This window comes from Lissotriton vulgaris, chromosome 7, assembly GCF_964263255.1.
Source record: "Lissotriton vulgaris chromosome 7, aLisVul1.2, whole genome shotgun sequence".
Lineage (NCBI taxonomy): Eukaryota > Metazoa > Chordata > Amphibia > Caudata > Salamandridae > Lissotriton > Lissotriton vulgaris.
In genome coordinates this window covers 17,197,485-17,222,222 of record NC_141695.1, presented here as the reverse complement: position 1 = coordinate 17,222,222, position 24,738 = coordinate 17,197,485, and the positions used below count along the sequence as shown (strand labels likewise).

Sequence of the window (24,738 nt, the reverse complement as noted above, 5' to 3'; positions counted from 1 at the left end):
CAAAATAGCCGACATACACAACATACACAACAGCTTTATCAACAGTTCGAAAGAACAACCCACCCCACCCACTTCCAAAACCGAAACGCTCTCTAACAACCTTAGCGCCTGGAACCCAATCACCATTGAAGACACCATCCATTCAGGTTCTCCAACGGACCCCTGTCCCCACCACATCTTCAACAAAGCAGACTCCATCATCGCACCCCATCTCCGTGATGTCATCAACTGCTCCTTCAACTCCGCCACCTTCCCGGAGAGCTGGAAACACGCCGAACTCAGTGCCCTCCTGAAGAAACCCACAGCTGACCCCTCTGAACTTAAAAACTACCGCCCCATTTCCCTCCTCCCATTCCCCGCCAAGGTCATTGAGAAAGCCGTCAATAGCCAGCTCGCCGCTTTCCTTGAATCCAACAACTCCCTCGACTCTTCACAGCTTTCGAGTCAAACACAGCACCGGAACCGCCCTCATTGCAGTGACAGATGACATCCGAACGCTGCTGGACAACGGAGAAACAGTTGCCCTAATCCTACTCGACCTCTCCGCCGCCTTCGACACAGTCTGCCATAGCACCCTCATACAACGACTCAGCAACATCGGAATACAGGGAAAAGCCTTGGACTGGATCATCTCGTTCCTCGCCGGGAGAACCCAGAGAGTCCGACTCCCCCCCATTCAAATCTGAGGCCACCGAAGTCATCTGTGGAGTCCCACAAGGATCTTCACTCAGTCCCACCCTCTTCAATGTTTACATGAGTCCCCTCGCATCCATCGCGCGACAACACAACCTCAACATCATCTCTTACGCTGACACCCAGCTGATCCTTTCCCTCACCAAGGACCCTTACACCGCCAAAACGAATCTCCATGAAGGCATGAAAGAAGTAGCCGAATGGATAAAAAACAGCCGCCTTAAACTTAACTCAGACAAAACGGAAGTTCTCATCCTAGCATCTTCCCCCTCTGCCTGGGACGACTCATGGTGGCCACCAGCCCTGGGCACAGCACCCATACCCACAGACCACGCACGCAACCTGGGCTTTATCCTAGACTCCTCCCTCTCGATGACCAGACAAGTTAACGCCGTCTCATCCTCCTGCTTCAACGTACTCCGTATGCTCCAAAAAATCTTCCGTTGGATCCCCACCGAAACAAGAAAGACTGTCACCCACGCACTGGTCACTAGCCGACTGGACTATGGAAACACCCTCTACGCCGGAACCACAGCCAAATTACAGAAAAAACTCCAACGCATCCAAAATGCATCTGCCAGACTCATATTGGACATCCCTCGCCAAGCTCACATTACCGGCCACCTGAAAGACCTCCACTGGCTTCCCGTCAACAAGAGAATACGTTCCGCCTCCTCACCCACGCTCACAAGGCCCTCTACAAACTAGGACCCGAATGCCTCAACACACGACTGACCTTCTACACACCCTCCCGCCAACTAAGATCCTCCAACCAAGCGCTTGCAGCAGTTCCGCGCATCCACAGATCCTCCATGGGAGATAGATCCTTCTCCTACCTGGCGGCCAAGACCTGGAACTCTCTCCCCACCCACCTCCGCCTCACACAGAACCACATTTCCTTCAGAAAGGTACTTAAAACCTGGCTTTTCGATAAATAATGCACCCCCTCCCACAAGCGCCATGAGACCCTATGGGTGAGTAGTGCGCTATACAAATACCTGAACTTGAACTTGAGCTGAGGGAGTGCGGACAGAGCAAGAAAGGAATCACTGCCCCAGACCGTCACTTGGATTAAATACAAGTTCTCAAAGAGTACCCCTAGGCCTTGAATTGCCCGAAATGGTTACATGCGAGTGCATTGCATCTTTGATGAGCTTCCTCGTACATGAATTGATAGCACCAAAATGAACAGTTTTCTTGATTCAAAGACATAACAAACCAGGGAGTCAATGCCTCGTATCAGCTACAGAACTACCAGTGGCTCTACTTTAACCCCACCTGGGTGCGCCTTACTGGGCACTCGTAGAGGCTGTTAGCCCCACTCCCCCACACCCTTCCCAGTCCTGATGAAGACCCGCTCTGACCCTTTAAGAGGGCTCGTCCAGGGTTGAAACATTGACACTCCAATACTTTGGACCAGCACTAAGGACTCTGTGAGAAGACCAACCGATGTGGTCCTCAGAAGTTCCTGATAACCTTGTACTACTGGCCTAATTCCCCTCCCTGCCCCCCCTCTTAAACATCACTGTATATTTTGACACTTTCACCAATATCACTGAGCACTGAATGTCACCTTGCTTCATATTTTGATGCGCCATTGTGTATTTTGTACAGCCTTTTCATATTTGAAATCAGGGTAACTATAAATTAAAAGAATTTATAAAAGTATTTTTTACCCTAGCTTGTTTGGAATTACATTCTTTTCTCGTAGATGAACTCACCTTAAAATGTACACATTCTTTCTTCCTTAATGAAAAAGCTTCTAAATGTTTTTATTGTTTATGATTCAGTACAACTGAAAGTAATAGTACACACCCGACAGAACCATTTGTATACTTTAAGCTATCTGTGGAACAGCAGAGGACAACATTTTTAGGGGAGGGGCTGTGGGTACAGGAACTCCACACTCATCTTCATCGTTCGTGAGCTCGTACGTCTCAGTGAAGTCTGTAGCCAACACAAGTGGACAATTTCCACCAAATACTCATCCTTTAACCCGATTATAGGAGATTCTGCATTCCATGCGGAGCTTCTATTGTAAATGTTAATTCATTTAAGATAAGGACCAGGAGGAGTGGAGATGCCCAAAAAGATCGAAAAAGCTTTGTTTCCAAAGTCTTTATTTTATAGGATAGACATGATTTTAGCCAAAAGGCCAAACCTTCAGATGAATCAGCAGAGGCTTAGTGCTGCTGCAACTAAATCATATTGTTCCCCAGATCTGGAGTCTCTAGGGTGTTTAAAATTGGGTCCTTCATTAAGGTACCTGACAACTTACCAAACTAGGAGATGGTAGATGCCTGATCTATGTGTGTCTTGAGTGAGCTGTGGCAGATGCAGAGTCATAACAAAATCTTTGATTCCAATAGAGCAGCTCGCACCAACCGACAGATGCCTGTGACTCTTCTAATGAAGTCGCTGATTGATGCTTTCTGGGCTGTGTAAATGGGGCCGGACTGGCCGTAGTGGGCACTGGGCGTTTCCCCGGTGGGCTGGCAGGGTGGGGGCATGTTTAAGTCACTTGGGGGGCCGTTTTTACTTGCGGTTTTGCTGCACAGCTGCAATATCGGCTCACTGCAACATAAGCAAAAAGCAGTAGAAAGCTTTCTACTAGACCAGATCCCCCCGACCACACACCAAGGGCCAGATGAGAACTTTGACAGGGCCAGTTTCGGTTACCAGTCCGGCCCTGTGGGTAAACCATGTTGTAATATCAATAAGAGATATTGTGTTTTTTACCTGTTGCACTGTGATAATTCAGCATCACTTACTTTGCAGGTTTTCTTATGATTATCTATACTACTATTATAAAGAGAGAGCTGAAACCTTTGAGGCGGGTAATCTCAAGAAGTACAGCACCAATCACAACACCCAACACAGCATTGTAAAGGGGAGTTGCAGCAGGTGGATATAGGCTATACATCTGGTCACCATATACATTAGAAACAACCTTAGGGGTAAAGTAGTCATTTGTTGGCGTTCTGCTGTCAGTGATGGGCGTGTCAAAGTAGCGTGGGCGTGTCAAAGTAGCGATGGGCGTCTCAAACTACACTTTGTGGGCATCACCGTTGTCAGAGGGGCCTGGCCCAAAACAAAAAACGATAATAAAATATACGCGCACATTCATGCTCCATTACTGATAACACTCACAGTACTTGCCGCGTGAACTAAAACAAAGCTTTACTCATTTGTGAGCCTCGGCAGAAGGGTCTGGCAACATAAAAAGGGGCGCAGCTTCAAAAGTGCACTATTCACTCGGCGCAACATTCACGCCTTTGTGGGCGTCGCTGTTGTCAGAGGGGCCGGGGCTGGCATAAAGAAATGGCCGCCGATTTCACTGTGCAAGCCCATTCACGCTCCATTAATGATAGCACTCACAGTATTTGCGGCGGGAACAAAAACATCGCTTCACTCATTTGTGAGCCTCGCCGTTGTCACAGGGGGCAGGCATAAAGAAAGGGGCGCTGCTTTCACAAAGTCGCGGAAGCATTGCGGAGAGGGGGAATAGCGTCCTTGGATTTGAAATGGTTGCCGATTTCACTGTGCCAGCCCATTCACGCTCCATTAATGATAACACTCATAGTATTTGCGGCGAGAACAAATACAAAGCTTCACTCATTTGTGAGCCATTGGCGTTGTCACAGGGGGCAGGCATAAAGAAAGGGGCACAGCTTTCACAAAGACGCCGGAAGCATTGTGGAGAGGGGGAATAGCGTCCTTGGAGTTGTGGCGTTTGGCAGTGACGCTTTGTGGGGTGTCTATGTGCACCAAGCAAGTCTTTGGGGAGTGCGTGAACCTACTAAGGCACACACCCTCAGTGTGCATGCCAGGACTGATCGGGGGCGTCGGCAGGAGCAGGCACACACGTTCGCATCTGCGGAAAGGACAACAAACCGCAGAGCATAAGCTCACCTTCCGCGCAACAGAAAGAGGGGTTCTGAGCAGCCGCACAGGCAAGTCGCATGAAACAATAAATGTACTATGCCATGAACTTTAAAAAATCTTTGCCTTGCCTATTCTAACCATTTAAGACATTCTTTTTCGTACCCGGACAACGTCGGGACGGGCTGCTAGTATAACATAAAAATGTTAAATAGAGCTTGAACTTGGTTAACATATCACAATTGTGACAGCTATAGCAATATCTCATGAAGGATACCGAAAGAAAAATAGTATGCAGATATATATTAGCTAAACCAATAATACATCTCTGCATCCATAAGTCCACGCACAACAACATCCAGCAGAATATCCAGATACTTTTGTTTTGTTTGAGTCTCAACTCTGTCATGTTCTCTCTATTTGTATTGACGTTTTCAATTATGTGGAAGTAGAGTTCTTTATGATGTGGCTGTATCGTGCTACTGTTGAACTGATCCCAAACCATATTGCTGGTCTGGATCTTGTTGTCCAAATGATTGGCAGCTATTTTGTGATCAGTAGTTTTGCGATCTGCTGTGAAACTGCCAAAGAACCTGACTATATTATGCAAGGAGACTAATGGCGCCACTCATTAAGTGTTAATTTCTTCAGGGAGCCATGTGCTTTAAGAACTGGTCACAAATATTTGGTGCAATTTGCGATTACTATTTTTGCATCCAGTGTGCTAATAAAAATATTGAACTATGTACTAATAAGTCGGTTCAGAAATTACTGATTCCTAGTGGGTCACAATTGGACCTACCTAGGTCGCAAATTGCGGCCCCTTAGAAATTGCAGCCATCACAGGGATGGTGACATGCTGAGGTCAGTAGACCACCTTGTCTGTGTTTGCTTTTAAATATACTTTTCTTTTTTTAAATGTAGCTCATTTCCATGAAAGAAATCTGGATGCAATTGGAAGAAAACTAATACAAGTGTACGTTTGTACATGTGGGTAAGTAATCTTAAAAATTGTTTTTGTCACTCATTCAGAAAGCGGAATGGGTCCACTTGGGTCCCGTTCCCATCCGACTTAGGGCCCATTCCTATTTATGAATGGCCTACCACCTCCTGTGAGGTGGTGGTAAAAGAATACGATTTTGCAAACAGCATTTGGTCGCAGACAATTAATACATACCAATCTGATTCGGTAACTTTCTAAATAAGCCCTTTCTAAATGCTGAATGGTTTTTTCCCGCAAAGCTAAATTGTAATTTGGTAACAGGTTACTGAATTGCAATTTAGATTTGAAGTTAAGACAAATGCTTTTTTACAATCATAAACGGCACGATTCTGCGAATTGGACCCTTTGCGACTTCAAAAAGGCATTGTTCAACTTCCTAAGTTATTTTACTTCACAGACTTTCAGTCCCCTACTGCCCCAGTGCTCCTGTCAGGAACGTGACTCTAACTAATTCCCAACATATGCACATGTGTCTTTATAGTGCACAAGATCAGATCTTTAAAGTTGTTTGTATTTTTTTGTACATGCAGAAAGCTAACGGAGAAACTATTTTAATCCAACAGGTATTAAAGCTTCAGCAGAACCTGATACAGTGACGCCTGTGTTAAATCACCGGAAGGGCCAACACTGCCAAAAATGTAATGAAAAAGATGTGAAGGTGCACCAGACACCACACTGGAGGCCAGTTTTCGGAACCTAATCAGGAACTGATGGATCAGAAGTTTACAGAATGTGAACTTGGTTTGAGTAACCCATCAATTTAGTGGTCACATCAAAGAACCACCTCCCTGAGGCAAGACACATCTTACGAATTCTGACTCTTTTGGCCTATACATTGTTCCTTGTATTACATATTGGACTTTATATTGAAAAAGCGCAGTCTGGGTTTGTTAATTGGTAAAATATCTCAACCAGCAGATAGTTCTTTCTAAACATGAAAGATGCATTCGAGTGTGAAATTATGTGAGTGCACTTATGCAGGAACCCTCCCAAGCCATAGTCAGTGGAGCTCAGTAGAGACAGCCAACGTAGCTTACTATCCACAGTTGGCAGAACTCACTATCCATATCCATGTGAACATACTCTACACAGCAGATAGAACTTACGGTCCAAAGAAGACTGAGCTTACTATATGCAGCTGACCGAACCTTATTGCCTCTGGAATCAGACCCTAGTATCCACGGCACACAGAGGTTGCTCACTGTTCTACGGTGCCGGAGCTCACTATTCTCTGCTGACAGAGCTTACCATCCATAGGCGACAGAGCTTAATGCCCACATTTTACATAGTTTACTATACACAAGCGATGCCACTGAGTGAGCAAGCACATCAGTGCTCTGAATGTAGCAAACGGTTCAGGTTTAGGCACCAACTAATCATCCATGAGCGAATACATACAGGTAACCAGCCCTTCCAGTGCTCTGAATGTGGGAAAAAGTTCAGGTTAGAGCACCAACTTACTGTCCATGAGAGAATACATACAAGTTACAAGCCCTTCCAGTGCTCTGAATGTGGGAAAAGGTTCAGGGTAAAGCACCAATATATTGTCCATGAGAGAATACATACAGGTAGCAAGCCTTTCCAGTGCTCTGAATGTAGCCAAAGGTTCAGGTTAAAACACCAACTCATCGTCCACAAAAGAATACATGCAAGTATCAAGCCCTTCCAGTGCTCTTAATGTGCCAAAATGTTTAATTACAAAATCCACCTTATCTACCATGAGAGAACACATACAGGTTACAAGCCATACCAATGCTCTGAATGTGGAAAAAGATTCTGTCAGCGGGGACAGCTTTCTGTCCATGAGAGAACACACACTGGCGAGAAACCCTACTCGTGCTCCGAATGCAGCATTAGTTTCAGTGCTAAAAACAGTCTAACTCAACATGAGAAAACACACACAGGGGAAAAACCTCATCAGTGCATTGAGTGCGGAAAAAGGTTCTGCCAGAGGGGAGCTCTTACTGTTCACATAAGACGACACACAGGAGAGAAGCCATATCAGTGCACTGAATGCGAGAAAAGGTTCCATGCAAAGGATTCTCTTATTAGACATGAGAGAATTCATACCGGAGAGAAACCTTTTTATTGCACTGAATGTGGCGAACGGTTTTATGATAAAAATGACTTGAGGAGACATGAAAGAAAACATACAGGTGAAAAACCATATTGGGCCAATAAACATGGAACAAACAGTGCTGTCCACAGAAGAACACATGTGGGTAAAAAGCTACATATTTGCAGTGAGTGTGGGAAAGGATTTGGGTGGAAGCCGAATCTCACCATTCATTTAAGAGTGCATACGGGTGAGAAACCTTATCAGTGCTCTAAATGTAAGAAAAGCTTTACTCAGAAAGGAGGGCTCACAGTCCATGAGAGAACGCACACAGGGGAGAAACCTTATCAGTGTTCAGAATGTAGCAAACATTTTAGTTCTAGTGTTAAACTCCGCATCGATAGTAGAAGTCATACAGGTGAAAAACCCTTTCGATGCAGTGAATGTGGGAAAAGTTACAGTCAACGAGGGGATCTACTTAGGCACAAAACTATACACACAGGAAGAGAAAAAATACATCAGTGTACAAAATGCGGGAGAAGCTTTTTTGACAAACGCTGTCTAATTCGACATGTAAAAACACATACTGATGAGAAACCATGCCAGTGCAGTGAATGTGGGAAAAGATTCCGTGATCATGTTTCTCTAACCCAACATGTGCGAACGCATACTGGTGAGAAACCATATCAGTGTGCTGAATGTGGAAAAAGCTTTAGTATTGTAGGAAATCTTTATGTCCACATGCGTTGTCATAATGGACAAAAGCCTTATCAATGCACTGAATGTGGCAAATGTTTCCGGCGTACGGACCATCTTACTAGTCATGCAAGAACACATACAGGGGAAAAACCTTATCAGTGCAGTGAGTGTGACAAAAGCTTTAGCCGTAAATTCATTCTTACTCTGCATGAGAGGACGCACACTGGCGAAAAACCTTACAAATGCACTGTATGTGGAAAAAGCTTCAGTTATCAGGGAGATCTTAGGAAACATGAGGATATACATTCTGTAGATAAACGTTACAAATGTACGGAATGTGGAAAAGGGTTTAGTCAGAAAAGATGTCTTACTTCCCATGCAAGACAGCATATGGAAAGCATACCAAAGATATGAAGTACAAAGAGCTAGAACAGCGGTTCTTAACCTCTTGACTTCTGTTTACCTCCACTGAGTCATTATTGGAAGCCAAGGACACCCTGTCTAAGCAATTTATATAATTGCTCCTCAAAATATTACACAAAAAGGCAAAAACAAGTATATACTAGACAAATGCTGAAATAGTTCAATATTATACTTTAATTCACAATCTTATATAAAAAGGAGTTTCAGATTTTCTAATTTGCTTTTTTATTTGGATATACTTTATTAATTTCAATTTGTTAATTTTAAAGTAGGTTAATTTTGGAAAAACAATTGCGAACCACTTCAGTAGGGCTCGCAGACCCCAAGGGGTCCTTGGACCACAGATTAGGAACCAGTTTATAATGAAAAACTGAAAGTTGAATTATTCTTATATTCCTATATTGGAGAGCATTATCTTCAAGATACAAGTTGTGTTGCTACATATCTGTATAGAACCTGTAGCATAACTCTAAGGCAATAACCCATTAGTAAGAATTGTATGTCAGGACCGGAGATGCAGATTATGTTTAACTTTCTTCCTTTATTTTATCTCAGCAGCCATTAAACCATCACAACCTTAAAATGCAGGACTACAGTTCCCATGAGTCCAAGTACAGAACTTTCCAATTCACCAGTCACATCAGCTGCCATCACACAAGAGCATCCCCAACAACAGCACTTCTCTTTCTCTGCTGCTCAGCAGCCAGATGAGTTCTCTTCCTTGTTGATGCTCTTATGTGTGACTAATGTGCGCTTATTGGCATGTCATTCCATTTTACTGCTGTGGGTTTGTTCCATAATTTAGCGTTTGTATACTGTCCCACTAGCAGACTCGTCGAGGTTTCCTCATGTGTTATGCCCTTCACCACAGGCGAGATCAGCAGGTATTCTCAGCTGCCCTTAGGCTCCTCTGCACTATAACTTGGACCCGCTGTGCGTCTGGAGTCCAGCGAACATTCTTTGCAGGTGGCCCGTTTCAATGGCGAGCTCGTAGAGCGTGGTTACACATCAGCACCACTAGTCGGCGCCAACATCAAGGAGACACTTGAGCTCTTGTCCCGCTTATCTCCATATCCAATCGCAGTGTGTGAGCGTATGGTGCATGTCTCCTCTGCGTTCTTGGCTGTAAGTACATTAGTACTCCCTCTTTAAGTTGCCAGTGTTGGCTGCAACTGAGCGTGATGGTGGATGGGGGGAAGAAAGAGGGGGAATAAACAAAGAAATTAAAGCATTTACCTGAATACTGCTGGCCGCCTCCTCTTCTTCATCCTCTTCTCCGCAGCAGGAAGCATACAGCCTCCCAGAATTCCCTAGCCAATCCCAACGTTGCCTTACAGCAGTGTTGTGATTGGTCTGAGCGCCGTGGTTCGGCTCTCAGAGAGGGACCAAGAGGGTGTGCATGTTCTCCACCCAGGCTGTACAATACAGCCTGTGGGGAACATGCAAAGTGTGCATGACATTTGGCCGGCTACACTCTCGTGTTCATTTAAGGTGCAGCCACCAGTCGTCCCCCCCCTTTTGTCAGGGAGCCCGGTCCGGCCCTAACCTAACCAGACTTCAACTGCAAGCTCAATACAAAAAATAATATGACAACAGAACGGTATTATCATTTTATTTATTGTATTGAGCTTGCTGTTGAAGCAGTGGGTCTTTGCTCCTCAGCTGCTGCTGTAAGTTAGCAAATTTATTGCCATATTCATTAAGGACAGAGTCTACAGAGAGGCGTTGCTCCTTGCTGATCAAAATGGACCCCAAACTGGGGGAACTAGCTATTTTGGAAGCGGGTGCAGTGGGGAAAGGCAGCCTCTTTGGAGACCCTTTTGTAAAAGAGCTTTGTAAATGTGTTACCACCGTTTCCTCGTTGGACGAGGCCCAGCAATCTATGAAAATAGGTTTTGGTAAACAGGTGAGGCTGGTAGAGGCAGGGAGTGCTCTCCTGGCCTCCCCTATTCCTCCACCTCCCAAATGTTCCAGTAATCCAGCAATACCAGTTTCAAGACCAGAAGTGTTTTGGAGGCTTCTTCTGGTCTACAGGCAGAGGTGCAGACGCAAGGGCCGAGGAACACTCTTCGGTTCAACTATTGCCCCCGTGGAACTTCAGGTGAGGAATACCCATTTTCCCAACCAAAAGTGGGAGGGTGCCTGGGGATGTTTTTTCCCAAATGAAGGCAAATTACAAGGGATACCTGAGTGTTACAAACGCTAGCAGGTTTCTAGAGTTTTACAAAATTACAGTACAACCCTGGAATTTGGCGGAAGGAGACAGCTACTTAATCTTTCTAGAGGTCGATTCCCTACTACACAAAGGAGCCATTGTGCCCTCAACTTTACACCCTTGGGTTTATCAGCAATCTTTTCTTGGTCAAAAAGAAAGACAAGGGCCTTTGTCTGGTGATAAACTTGAGGGAGTTCAACGAGTAGGTAGTTAACTACCACTTCAAGATGGAGAACCTCCATCTCCTGCGGGACATGCTACTTCCTGATAATTGGATTCCAATTATTTACCTGTATTTTACAATTAAAAAAATTCTGCCGCATCACAAGTTCCTACAATTTAAGTGAGCAGGCCAACTGTATGAATTCTTAGCACTTCCTTTCGGCCTCTCTTCCGCTTCTTGGGGCTTCACCAAGGTCTTGAAACCAGTGGGCAGCTTATAAGGTCTAGGGGAGTGAGACTGATAATCTACCTGGACGATATTCTCCTGTTACACCGGACCTCCTCCCCCACGTAGAACCTTTGCAGGTGGCACACACACTGCTACTGGACCTCTGGTTCATTATCAATGAACAGAAATCTCAGTTCACCCTTTCACAATCAATATGCTTGACTTTCTCATAGTCTCTGTTGATCAGAAAGGAGCTGCAACTCACTCTGAACAAAGAATACTTATCTCTCAGATATCTGCCCAGCACAGTAGGGCTTCTAGCGGCTTCTTTTAAGGCAATGTTTCCTGGTCCTTTACATTGTTGAGCCCTCCAACTTTTGAAAGCTCATTTACGAAAAGGTCTCTCTTATTCTACATGGGTCCAGTTATCGAAAGAAGCCAGGTCAGAGCTCCAGTAGTGGATGGACTACATTGTGGTGTGGAATGGGAGCGTCATCATAGGCTCCGTTCTGGACATGGTGATCGTATCTGATGCGTGTTAGTCTAGCCGGTTGGCTTGTTGCATGGTTATCACTATCAGAGGCCCCTGTTCAGAGTATGAACAAGTGTTGCACATCAGATGCCTAGAACTGCTTGCAGGTGCCTTTGCAGTGCAGTCAGCCACAAGAGACAGTGTCCTGTTCCATCCTCCTAAAGATGGATAATTTATCAACGGTGCAATACTAAGCCACCTCAGCTTCACAAGGTCGAACGTTCTGGTGAATCTTGATAGGGACTTATCGCACTTCTGCCTGGACCACAGGATCACAGGTACTACAGAAGCTAAACTTGAAGGATTACAGTGCTTGGAAACTGGACCTAGCCATATTCCAGATGTCAAGAGCAAGCGGGACCCCTGTTAAGTGGGCCTCTTTATTTCGCATCTCAGTCACCAACTTCCCCTATTCCTCAGTTGGAGTCTGGTTGTCTGGCATTAGCAGTGGATGCTTTCTTGCAGGTTCGGAGTCAGCTCAAAGTATATAATTTCCCCCCATTCTCTATGATAACCAGGTCGACAGTGCACAGCAGGAGACATTTGGCATCATTAATTCTAGTATCACTGGGGTTTGGCGATCCAAGTGTGGGTTCTAGTTCCTCTGGGAAGTTCTATAAATTCTTCAATCCTACTTCCCCAGAATCCGAACATTCTGATGGATGTGAAGGTCAAAATACACCCGCTAGTAGTAAACTGCTTGCTCAAACTGATGACTTGGTTACTACAGGAGATGTTTGGGACAACCGGGGCTCTATCGGAACCGACTTTGATCCCATCAGAAAGGCGCAGGCAGATTCAACTAATAAACAGTATGGCTTAGCTTGGCACAGGTGGTCCTGTTGGTGTGTGGGACGGGATTTGGATCCTGTGGGGAAGGTTTAGTGCATATGGTGAACTTCCTGTCCGAATTGTCACAGGTTGATTTGACTTATCATACAGTCAACACAGGTCAGAGATCACAGTGGGGTACGAACCCCCCAATGGGATTCCTGTAGGGGAGCATCCCTGAGTTTGTCACCTCCTGAGAGAGATTAGGTTGTTCAGACCTGAGTGCAAGTATTCACAACTCTGGGATGTTAGTGTGGTTCTCCCCCTCTTGGAGTTCTGGCAAAACAATAGATTTTTGTCTCTGAAAGGACTAACAAGTAAGCTTGCAATGCGTCTATGCTTAGTTTCATGTAAGCGTTTGTCAGATGTCTGGGCCGTAGAATTTTCAACATGGTATCTGAAACAACCAAAACCCATGCTAGGTTGGTTCATTAACCGGCCTTCCCAGACCTTTTGAAACTGTTTCTGCTTTGACGCATCAGAGCATATAAGGATTCGACCGAAGATATTAGACCCGCTAGTACTAGACAGTTGCTGATCTCCCTAAACAACATTTAAGGCAGTGTCTTCTTCCGAAGTTGCTGGATAGGTTACATGTGTAATGTCAGGAGCAGTCATTGTTACCGCCGTGTTTGGGGCCCACACAGTGAGAGGGGTCATGGCTTTCAAAGCCTTTTTGATAGAGGGACAATTGGAGGATATGTTATGGGTATCTAACTGGTTGTATGAATCCGCATTTAAAAGAGTTTACGTTAAGCCAGTGTGGGGTATGTCATCATTGGTAATCAGTAGCGTTAAACGAGCATAATCTGAGCCTCTGGTCCTGACATAGAATGTAAAATGTTGAAGCTATCATGAAGGGAAGTTTTAATTCTATTACGAACACTGAGGTGAGGATTACACAGCCTGAGAGGCTACCACAGGTGTTTACCCTTCCTGCTACCCTACGAGCATTCCGTTAGGATGGGTATATCTTACCAATTTTCAACACTTATCGAATTTTGATGGTCTCCAGGTTGTGACATTGCATGTAGTTTATTACATGGTTTTCTAATATGTTTTATGCAGCAACTGCTTTGTTGTATCGTATGGCATGGCTCGCTGTGGTAATTGTGTACTTGTTTTTCTAGGAGATAAACAGAAGTGAAATCACCATTGAGAAACTGTTATTGTTCAGGCTCTCGCACAAAGAAAGACGAAGTGCTGTTCCTTGGAGATGGTCTTGTGTGGTGGCTGATGTGATTGGTGAATTGGGAAGTTCTGGGCATGGATTCATGGGAACTGTAGTCCTGAGTTGTAAGGTTATGATGGTTTAATGGCTGCTGAGCTCAAATAAAGGAAGAAAGTTTAGCATAATCCTTGCTTCTGTGTTCTTAAAAGAATTGAAACTTTCCTTCACAAAAGTTAGGAAAGTTTACATTGTATGTGACAATTATTTTCCTTACATTACTCTTGCGTTTCAAAAGAGAATCCTCATTGGACAGAAGAAAGCATTTCGATTCATCTACAATTAAACTACTCGATTTGAGTGGTGAAAATTAAGAGGTGATTAATAATGTCAACATTCTCCTGGGAAAGCATTCCATATTTCAGCATTTCTAGACCGTACCATGTGATAGGCAGGTGGAGCCACTGACTCCAAAAGCCCATTGCAGCCACTTTGCCTCTTACACCGGCAACCGTGCATGAAGGTGTCTGGAAGGAGCGAAACAGGATGCCTAATTATGGCATCCTCTCTACTAATAGCTTCAAACTTATGTGATTTGCCATAATCTGTTCTCTTTTGAGGCTACAATTATTTATTAACAAAATAATTAGGTAACAAAAAGAGTTTATTTGTCAAACTTACCACAAAACAAGCTTTTATGAAATAGAATAGTAGAACTCACAACAACGTATATAAATAATAGTATGAAACCTAAAAGATATTTTAATGAGGAAGGCAACATTTGGAATGTCTTAATCCATTAACCAAGTTCATCCCTGTAAGTATGAACAATGTGGACCAATACATTGTAATACAGTGCGGTACCATATTGTTAATCTATAACACGTATGTCGTTCTTTAGATCAGTTTGGTAAATGTTTGAACGGATCAAGCAATGGTCCTGATTTAGGTCTTAGGGACAGGTTACTTCATCACAACGGTGACAGATATCCCATCGGCCGAAATATAAATCCCATAAGGTTCCCGCCAAGATTTAAATACAGCCCTATGTCTTGATAATAAAGGGCATCTGACTTGGATCGCTTCCACCTTTAACCTTCGTATGGATATCTGTTCTCTTGCAGGGTTTGAGATGTGACTGATGTGTCTTGTTCATTTAGTTTCACAGTATTCAGTGACCTCTGTAATGAGCTCTGATGCTTAGTGGCAGTTTTCATGTAAAGGTTCTTTAATCACACTTACAAAACATGCTATCTTGTCTTCTCTTTTCAAGGTACATTCCGTGTGTTGTCTCCTGCCATTTGTCTTTTCTTACCAGGTCTAGAGGCCTCTGTACAGTTTACAACACCCCGGTCTGCTTTCTGTATGTACAGTAACCATGAAGCCCCCACTGCATTGCTGACAGACTCGCACACGATATAACAAAAGTAACACACTGTGTGTACTTTTCCATTTCTTTAGCATCTTTATTTGATTTCTGTGAGATATGTTACTGCTTTTAGTTTCTGTAGAGATGTTTGGTTGCTGACCGTGGGACTGCTGCATATTATGACTGCTAATACCTTAATAATTACTATAATTCTGATGCATAAAGTTTATGCACAGGTAATGCATAATAAACCACTAACTGTTGTAAAATATAAAATATGAATAACTGTGTGTGTCTGCTATTTATAGGGATCATGAGAGGGGTGTGTGGTGTGTATACATAAAAGGCAAAGTGATGTAATAGTGAGGCCTGGTACTAATATGAAAATAATGCTTAAAAAACTAAAAATAAAACTCTGAAATTCACCAGTTCTACTTCATTGGCCTAACTATATCTTGAGTCCCCACAAGCACTGTTTATGACCTCACCTATTACAACACTCATTATCTGTTAAATGACATCACTGGTGCAAACACAAAGAGATGATGGATGGAGCGCTGAAACATTTCAGACACTCGCCCCCACTCACAGATCTGGGTTGAATCCATCATCGTTCTTAAGCTCACTTTGCCACCCCAGTTCAGACCCACCCATGTGCAAATCAGTCTGGACCCTGTGCCTCATGGGAACAGTCCTGCCCGAACTGCCAATTCAGGTCAGGTCTTCCCTGGACCGGAAACAAGCATCTTGGGACCTGTTTCGGGGTAACACCGTGTTGTAATAAGTCATGAAAGTTCAGCAGGAGAATGAGTTTAATGCATAAACATATCACCATCAACTCTTCAGTCAGGGCAACTGTCGACCACACGGAAGGTTTGTTCAGTGTCCTTCACTACAGGAAGATTCCACAGGGTCGGGAAGAGGGGGAATAGTGACAGGGAGAATAACGGGAGGAAGGAAAGTGGAACAATCCACAACTGAATGCAGGTGAATTACAACACATTTCCTTATCAATACAAAAGTTGATAGACAACAATCAAAAACTATAAACAACAATATTCTAAGATACTTTGAGAGGGATACTGTAGACCCTTAGTCTGAAAGAAGAGAAAACAAACAAATATCATATACGACAAAATAAATAACAAAAATATTCCACAGTATATACATAAAATGTGGAAGGAATTAATATATTTTGAAGTCTTTGTGCCAAATAGGTGTAAGTCTTAATCTTTTGATTATATGTGTTTCATGGCTATTGTACTTTATGTGATCTTGTTTAGGCGTGAGTGGGATTGAGATGGGGCAGTGCGTCATATTCTTGAATTTGGAGACTTTGTCCATACCCAAAGTCTGACCATTTTCTAATGTGACTACATTTCTTCCTTCCCACTTTATTTTCATTGGTCTGGAGAAATGACTACCCCCCTTTTTTTGTTTTCTGGCAGTCTGATTTTCACCCAATCCCCTTCCTTAAAGGTGTATTTCATAGTACAGTGTTTTTCATCGTATCTCTTTTTATATTTATTCTGATGACTGATTTCTGTCCTTCACATGCTCTCTGGAGATTGAAAATTTACATTTTTATTTTTTAAGAAAATTAGCAGATAGTTTGGTTTTAGGTTGTTTAAAGGTGTTAGCAAAAGGGGACACACCAGTGATAGTGTTGGGGTTGTACGGTATGCCTATATGGTTTCTTGGAGCGCATTGGCAATGGGAACATGAATTATTTCTGCTCTTTGCTACATGAGTAGCGCTATAAAAAATTAAATGTTTGAAAGGTACTATAGAGAGATGAGGTGCATTGTTGGTGAGTGGAAGTGGGGGAATTCATGGAGAAGGAGGAAATGGGGGAGGAGGGGCCCCAAAAAGAAACATTTTTTTGCAGCGCGTGCGACCAGTGCTAGGGCCAGCCCTGGCTGGGAGTGTTAGCCCCCTCGAAGTTTGGGTCTGGTTGCGCACCTGGTGTGCTGGCAGGGTCAAAGTGGTTGCTAAAAAAAAGCTTAAGTGTTTTGTGTTTTCACAGTCATGCAAGTGTGTATGAAATAATGCAATAACAGCTTAGCTGGATATTAAATGCAAGTTAAACTAACTGGTGATAAATGCACTCTTTTAGGTTAGGTTATGAAACCTCAGTTAGCAACTACCATCACTGCAGATGCGGTTCATTTGTTCCACCATGCCATTTGATCTGGGGCAGTAGAGGGCTGTTTTCTTGTGTTGTATGGCTAACTTCTCTAAGAATTCTTGCATTTGGTATGAGATGAATTGGACACCATTACCTGTGATCAGAACATTTGGATTATCTTAAAAAAAAAATCTTTCAAAAACGTTATTTGTATATTTGTGGTTATTTAATATACACACTTAGTTATAACCCATCATGTATGGTAGTCCGTTAATACTAATATGAACCGCTCTTTGAGTGGTTTGCAGTTCAGGGAACCAATGATATCTGGGGTTAACTGAGACCACGGTTTGTTGGGACTTCCACAGGAGAGAGCAGAGGTTTGCGTGTACTTAAAACCTGGTCATTTATGGCACAGTCGCTGCAATTTTTCACTCATTTGTCTACCATAGAATCCATTTGGGCCCACCAATAATCAATTCTAATTTTGTTCTTTGTAAAGCTGCCCCAAATGTCCTTCATAGGTCAATAGATTACTTGTTTTCACCCCTGAGGCGGAAGCCGGGGGCATCTCCTCTCTCTTTCCATTTATGAATTCGGAAAACCTTTTGAGTACGAGTGTGTTGTGACATTTACTTTCTGTATGCCTGGTGATTAATACTAGTGTACAGTTGCTACTAGATCGGCCTCTTTTAAAAACTGTTTATATTTTAATTGGAGCTATTTTATTGAAAAACAGACCTCTCTGCCGGTCCGGACGAGATTTCTTCGTCCCAGGGGCCCGACCTTGATCTCTCTCCCCCGGCGCAGCCGAGCACAGTGCTCTTGCCGGCCGGGAGAACGCGGAACCGCCATCTTGGGGGGAGGCAGGGTAGCGCTCCAGCTCCCGGACGCCTCCCACCCTCCTCCCATCGCTAGATGGACATGGATAAAAAGAAGGGCCCATCCCGTCCGCGCAGTGGGCGGGCGCAGCGGACGCGCCGATGGCGCGCCTAAGGCAAGCCCGTCTGCGCCCGTCCGCGCCGGACCCGCGCCCAGTGCCAGAACCCCTGCTTCTCGCACCCCAAAAATCTCCTGGACCTTTGATCAACTGCTACACCTTCGTCAAGGTACATGCAACCCCATAACTTGCTGTAAACCCCATAGCCTGGAATCAACGGCATACTCCTGCTCACAATGCAAGTTCACTATCCCTGTTGTTCTTAAAGCATCTCAACTGCCCCCGAGTGTTCTTTGCCAGCCCCCGGTCATTTTAAAAGCTGCTTTAATTAATTGCAGATCTCTCCCTGCTCACGCCACCGACATCTGGCTATCGCTTGACACTCACAAATGGGACATACTGTTTCTCACAGAAACTTGGATTAAAGATTCGTCCAAACTGGATATTAACCTGGCCATTCCCCCTGGTTACTGTTTTGCTGGCATTAACAGAGAAAACTCCAAGCCCGGGGGGGGTCTCGCGGTAATTGCGAAATCCCACCTTAAACTGAACCTTACAAAAATTCCCAATCCCGGTCACGGACTCTGCAAGTACCATTTGTGCCGGTATCCTGGTCTATAACCCCCCTGCAGCCACCGTCTCCTCTCTCAATGCCCTGACGCATTCTATTGCAGACTTTTCACTTAAACACCCCCACTTTACTGTGCTGGGAGATTTTAATCTCCATATTGATAATCCATCTTGTACACAAGCCTCTTCCCTGCTGGAAACTTTACAAGGACTTACCTTGCCCCAATTAGTCAAAGGCCCGACTCACATAGCAGGCCACGCACTAGATCTCATCTTTTCTAATCATCCTGGTATCTCCGCCCTCTCCCCCTTTCCCCTGACTTGGACAGATCACTTCCTTCTTCCCTTCACCATCACTTCTCCTTCCCCTCCTCCCCCCTCCTCCCTTAACAGAGACAGGGGTCGTAAATGGACCAATGTCACCTGTGGGTCCTTGGAAGCTCGTCTTCAATTTCAACTTAATCAGCTGGAAGACCTCGACAAAGAAACTGTAAGATTTAATTCGACCCTTTCCTCGGCTCTTGACTCTGTTGCCCCTCTTGTTCCGCTGACCTCATCCAGATCACGCCCCTCTGCCCCTTGGTTTTCCCCCCTGCTTCGGGAGGAAAAGAGCAAGTGTAAACAGTTGGAACGCAAATGGAGACAGGATTATGACCCTCTAGCCAAACTGGCCTATAAATCTGCCCGGAACAAATTCCATAAACTGAAACGTTCTACGATGAGAGCGTATTTCTCTAATCTCATTCAACAGGCGCAGAACTCTTCCAAAACTCTTTTTACCATCGTGAAAGACTTTGTCAATCCCCCTGCCACGAAAACTCAATGTACCCCTACTCAAGATCTGTGCAACGGACTCTCGGACTTCTTTCAGAACAAAATAATCAAACTCTCTTCCTCCTTTGATACTGCCCCACCTAACCACCTATCCGGTTTTTCATGTTCCACCCACTGCTCATTTAACTCCTTTAGTGAGCTGACCCCTGACCTAGCGTTGTCCCTGCTATATATAGTCAAGTCTGGTTCCCCTTTGGACCCAGTCCCTGCAAAAGTCATGGGCAATCTTGCCCCTGTTTTAGTAAATCCTTTCTTCTCCATCTGGAACTCCTCCTTGTCCCGCGGTCAATTTCCCTCAGTGTGGAAACAGGCTAGGCTAATCCCCATTTTGAAAAAACCCGGCGCAGACCCCTCGCAATTTGGCAACTACCGGCCCATATCGCTCCTGCCTAAACCTGCCAAGGTACTGGAGAAAGTGGTATAGAAACAGCTGGCTCAGTATCTTGAATCAAATCAGCTGTTACATGATTCTCAGTCCGGCTTTAGAACCGGCTACAGCACCGAGACGGCGCTGCTAGAAGTCTCGGAAATCATCAGGGAATCAGTGGATAGGGGCGAGGAGGCCATGTTGGTCCTCCTCGACCTATCCGCTGCATTTGATACTGTATCCCATAACATACTTGCAACCCGTGTACAACAGCTAGGGGTCGGTGGTACAGTGCTGGCTTGGACCAAATCTTTCCTGTCCAGTCGGTCTCAGAGGGTTACGATGCACCCACTTGAATCAGAGGACAAACCCCTCCTGTGCGGCGTGCTCCAGGGTTCCGCCTTAAGCCCTTTATTGTTTAACGCCTACGTGGCCCCTCTTGCCAAGGTAGTAGAGTCTTGGGGTGTCAGGGTGGTCTCTTATGCTGATGACACTCAGCTTGTTTTTTCATTTAGAGACCACTCTGACTCCCTCTTTTCCAACTTCAGAAACTGCCTTGGCAATATCTGCACATGGATGTCAGCCAATCACCTTGCCCTTAATACCGACAAAACTGAGGTTCTCTTCTTCAGCCAGAAATCACCCCCCCCCTGCAATTCTATGGTGGCCCACCGTCCTGAACCCTCCACCCACGCCAGTACGGGCTGCCCGCAACCTAGGCTTCACGTTTGACAACACCTTGTCTGGTAGCTCCCAAGTCAACAGGGGGCTTGTTTTACCAAATTGCGCATGATCAGGAAGATTTTCCCCTACCTCCCTCAATCATCCCGCAAAACGGTTGTCCAGGCACTTATCACGACACATCTAGACTATGCTAATAGTCTTTATGCAGGTGCCCCCAATATCTGATTGACCGTCTGCAAATTGTTCAGAACACCGCAGCTCGGCTCATTGGTAACATTCCTGCCCGTACTTCGGTCAGAGCATACCGGGATGAGCTTCATTGGCTCCCCATAACCCGGCGTATCGACTTTAAAATCTTGATTCTGGCATTACGGGCAATTCATGGAACTGGCACGTCCTATCTGAGCAAACGCCTTAAGATTTCATCTTCAGTAAGACATCTGAGATCCAACAGCCTTCGTCTACTGATCGTCCCAAGATTCAGGCTCTCTCGAAGTGGCGGCAGAACTTTCACCGTCACAGCTGCCAAGCTCTGGAACAGCCTACCTCTTGACCTCAGGTTCATTGAATCTGAGCCAGTCTTTCGACGCAAACTTAAAACCTGGTTGTTTACTAAACGTTAATTAGTTCTTCACCATCTCTTATTCCTCTCAGTTGGACTTGAACCTGGTAATTCTCTCTGGTGACATTCAGGTAATCTTAGCGCCGGGACACCTCCGCCGGAGGTAGCCGCGCGCTTTACAAGCTTCAAAAATAAATAAAATAAATAAATAGTATTATCTTCTGTCTCATGGTACAGGGGGGTACAGTTTTGTTTCCTCTACAAATACTTTTTTTGTCTATATCACTTAATTCCATTCTATACTTCCCAATATTTACAAATGTGGCCCGGTAATTTTTTCTTTTGATTAGTCCATCCTGCATGAATTTAGTGACGTGGTGTGTTTAATTCTTCACCATCTTTCAAACTCTGTTCCCACTTGTCATGTCCTACACAAGATAAGGTTATTTCTAGGACAGTATCTTCCAGAACGTCTTCTCCCTCAATGCTTTGATCATCAAGGGGATACCTCGAAAGATAGTCAGCTACACTAGGAGTCCTGGTAGATACTATAACTTTAAAATTGTACCCTTCAAGACCCAGCACCCACCAAGAGATTCTAGGTGTGGTCCTTTCTGACCCCGTAGTGGTGAAAGCATGTACAAGTGGTGTATGGTCTGATTTTAGTATAAATGCTTGACCACACAGTAGCCGGCTAATGCTTCCTTTTCTGCAACAGAATACCTATGCTCTGCACCTTTGAGGACCCTAGAAGCAAACGCAATTATGAGTTCAGTATCTTTGGATGAGGTGTGGCACCACAGCCAGGATGACTGACTCCGGAATCTGGAGATCACACTTCAATCCCCAGTGCAGGTGGAAGATTAGCCCAGCACCATGTGACTCTGGGCAATAGCTTGCTTAATCTCACCGACGGCCCCCAGCGCCTAGAGACCCTTACGGGGGATTGTTCGCGCTTTACAAATGTGGATTATCATTACAAATGTGAATTTTTATTTTCCTGCTGTGTAAGCCTTGCCCCTAACCCTTTGTTGCTGGCATATGTGGTTAAATAGATCGGTTTGATAGGATCAAATCGTCCCAGTGATGGGGCGTTTATTATGGCAGATTTGATTTTGAGAAAGGCCAATTGACGACTCTCATCCCATACAAATGCTGTACTCATTTTTCGCAGATTATATAGAACAGAAGTCTTCAAACTGTGAAGCGCCCCCCCTGGGGCGGCGCGGATGGGTTTCCAGGGGGGTGCAAATTGCTCTGCAAGTACATGTAAATTAATATGGCCTGGAAGAGCGGCAATGTTTATTTGCTGCATTTCCAGGCTCTCTTCATTTACTCCAAAGCCCTTGAAGTGAGATCAGAGGGCCGTGGGGCCGGAGGCCGGTAAGTGTGCTGCTGTGTGCTCGGCTGGAAGTGTCTGGAGTCTTATTCTATTTATATTTGCTGTTCCAAGTACGCACAGATAAGTGGTAAAAATACAGCTTTAGGTGACTGTTTATTTTTGTACCATCTGCAACATCGAAATAATGAGCTGGCAACCCTAATCATAAGACTGGAAGTTTGTTGCAGGATCAGCACATTATTTATTTCTTCTACCCTCAATCACTGATTAATGCCATAATAGCTATAGTCTAACTTATATCTGAAACCCTATTCTGCCGTCAATAACATGCAGAGTTACTTTAAGTGTCTGGGAATGCAACCTGCATTCAGACAACTCACTCCTCGTTCTTACCCTTCACTCTCACCCTGCACTCACAGTGATCACTCTGCACTCACAATGAACTTGTGCTGTTCACCCAGTAAGTCACCCTGCAGTCACAAGAGCACACTACTTACCCTGTACTCATGTGACACTTCATTCACCATTCCCCCTCACTGCTCAATCTGCAATCTCACTCAAACAAGACCATCACTAACCATGCATTAATTCATCCCACTCTGCACTTACATACGCACTCAAAATCATATGGTCACTTCACTCACACTTCAGTCACTCCTCTTACCCTACTCTCACACTGTTGCATCGATCACTGTGCACTCACATGGGCACTCCTGCCACCCACACAGTGCAGAGGTTTAATGTGCATGCTACAAAGAACGTGTACCATGCAGATGACAGAACTGAGTGAGAGTAAACTATGAGTAGTGCTATAAAAAATTAAATGTTTGAAAGGTACTATAGAGAGATGAGGTGCGTTGTTGGTGAGTGGTAGTGAGGGAATTCATGGAGAAGGAGGAAATGGGGGAGGAGATGCCCCCAAAAAAGTGTTGCAGTGCGTACGACCAGTGCTAGGGCCAGCCCTGGCTGGGAGTGTTAGCCCCCTCGAAGTTTGGGTCTGGTTGCGCCCCTGGTGTGCTGGCAGGGTCAAAGAGGTTGCTAAAAAAAAAAAAAAAAGCCTAAGTGTTTTGTGTTTTCACAGTCATGCAAGTGTGTACGAAATAATGTAATAACAGCTTATTTGGATATTAAATGCAAGTTAAACTAACTGGTGATAAATGCACTCTTTTAGGTTATGAAACCTCAGTTAGCGACTACCATCACTGCAGATGTCTGTGTGTTTTAAGGCTGAGCAACACATTATTGAACCTTAGTTGGTGCAGAGGAACAGTGACCTTTGTATTTATAGTCAGGGCCACTGGAATTAAGCAATTGTGCGGTTTTGGCATTTTGTGCATAGGTATGGATTTCCCTCATTTCCCACATAATCCATCATCTGTGGCATAATTTGCAGATGAAAAAAAACCTTGTTTCTAGCTCAACGGTTCAAAAGTTACTAAAAATGCAGCAGCACATTACCTCACAGTGGAAGGCCGTTTCTAAAGGTGGGCTGGTCACCTTTCTGTTGCTTATTGCTATGTCGGTGTTAATGTTGTACTTATGAGGGGCAATAAAAGCCAGTACAGTGTTAACAAGTGTAGAAATTGCAAAATAATGCAGTAATGCTATCACAAAATATGCAGCATTATGCAGCATAATTCGCCTTTGCTTGCTGCAGAATTTAGTCAACACGGCTGCTTGATTTGGCCTTCTGTCGCCGCATAATTCCAGTGGCTCTGTTTATAGTGCTATAAGGTCTCAGCCTGTGGCAGAAAGCACTGTGAATATGCAAGTCAATATTTTGTTTGTTTAAGTCTGTTTTTATTTTTATATAAAGAACAAAGAGAGGATCTAGGTATACAAGGCGCTAGGCCCACAACCCTACGCAGGGCCGGCCGCGCAATTCAAAGAGCCGCGAGGGGCTTTAGGGAGGCTTTAACTGAATAGTTTAAACACAGCATGTCGCCGACAACCCTTGTTGGGATGGCCGCGTGGTATTCAGAACGTAATAGTGGCATATAATCGTGGGTGTGATTTAAGACCCTCCATGAACAGAGACAATACCATAAA

The 24,738-nt window shown here is 44.6% G+C and overlaps 1 pseudogene across 1 annotated transcript in view; it reads left to right on the top strand.

Moving 5' to 3' along the window:
- Positions 1 to 15,928, top strand: part of LOC147700532 (uncharacterized) — a 65,323-nt pseudogene extending 49,395 nt beyond the window's left edge. The window contains exons 4-5 of the transcript XR_015297389.1: positions 5,500 to 5,569; positions 6,142 to 15,928. The product of XR_015297389.1 is annotated as an uncharacterized LOC147700532 (transcript). The remainder of the gene's footprint in view (positions 1 to 5,499; positions 5,570 to 6,141) is intronic.
- The last annotated feature ends 8,810 nt before the right edge of the window (positions 15,929 to 24,738 follow it).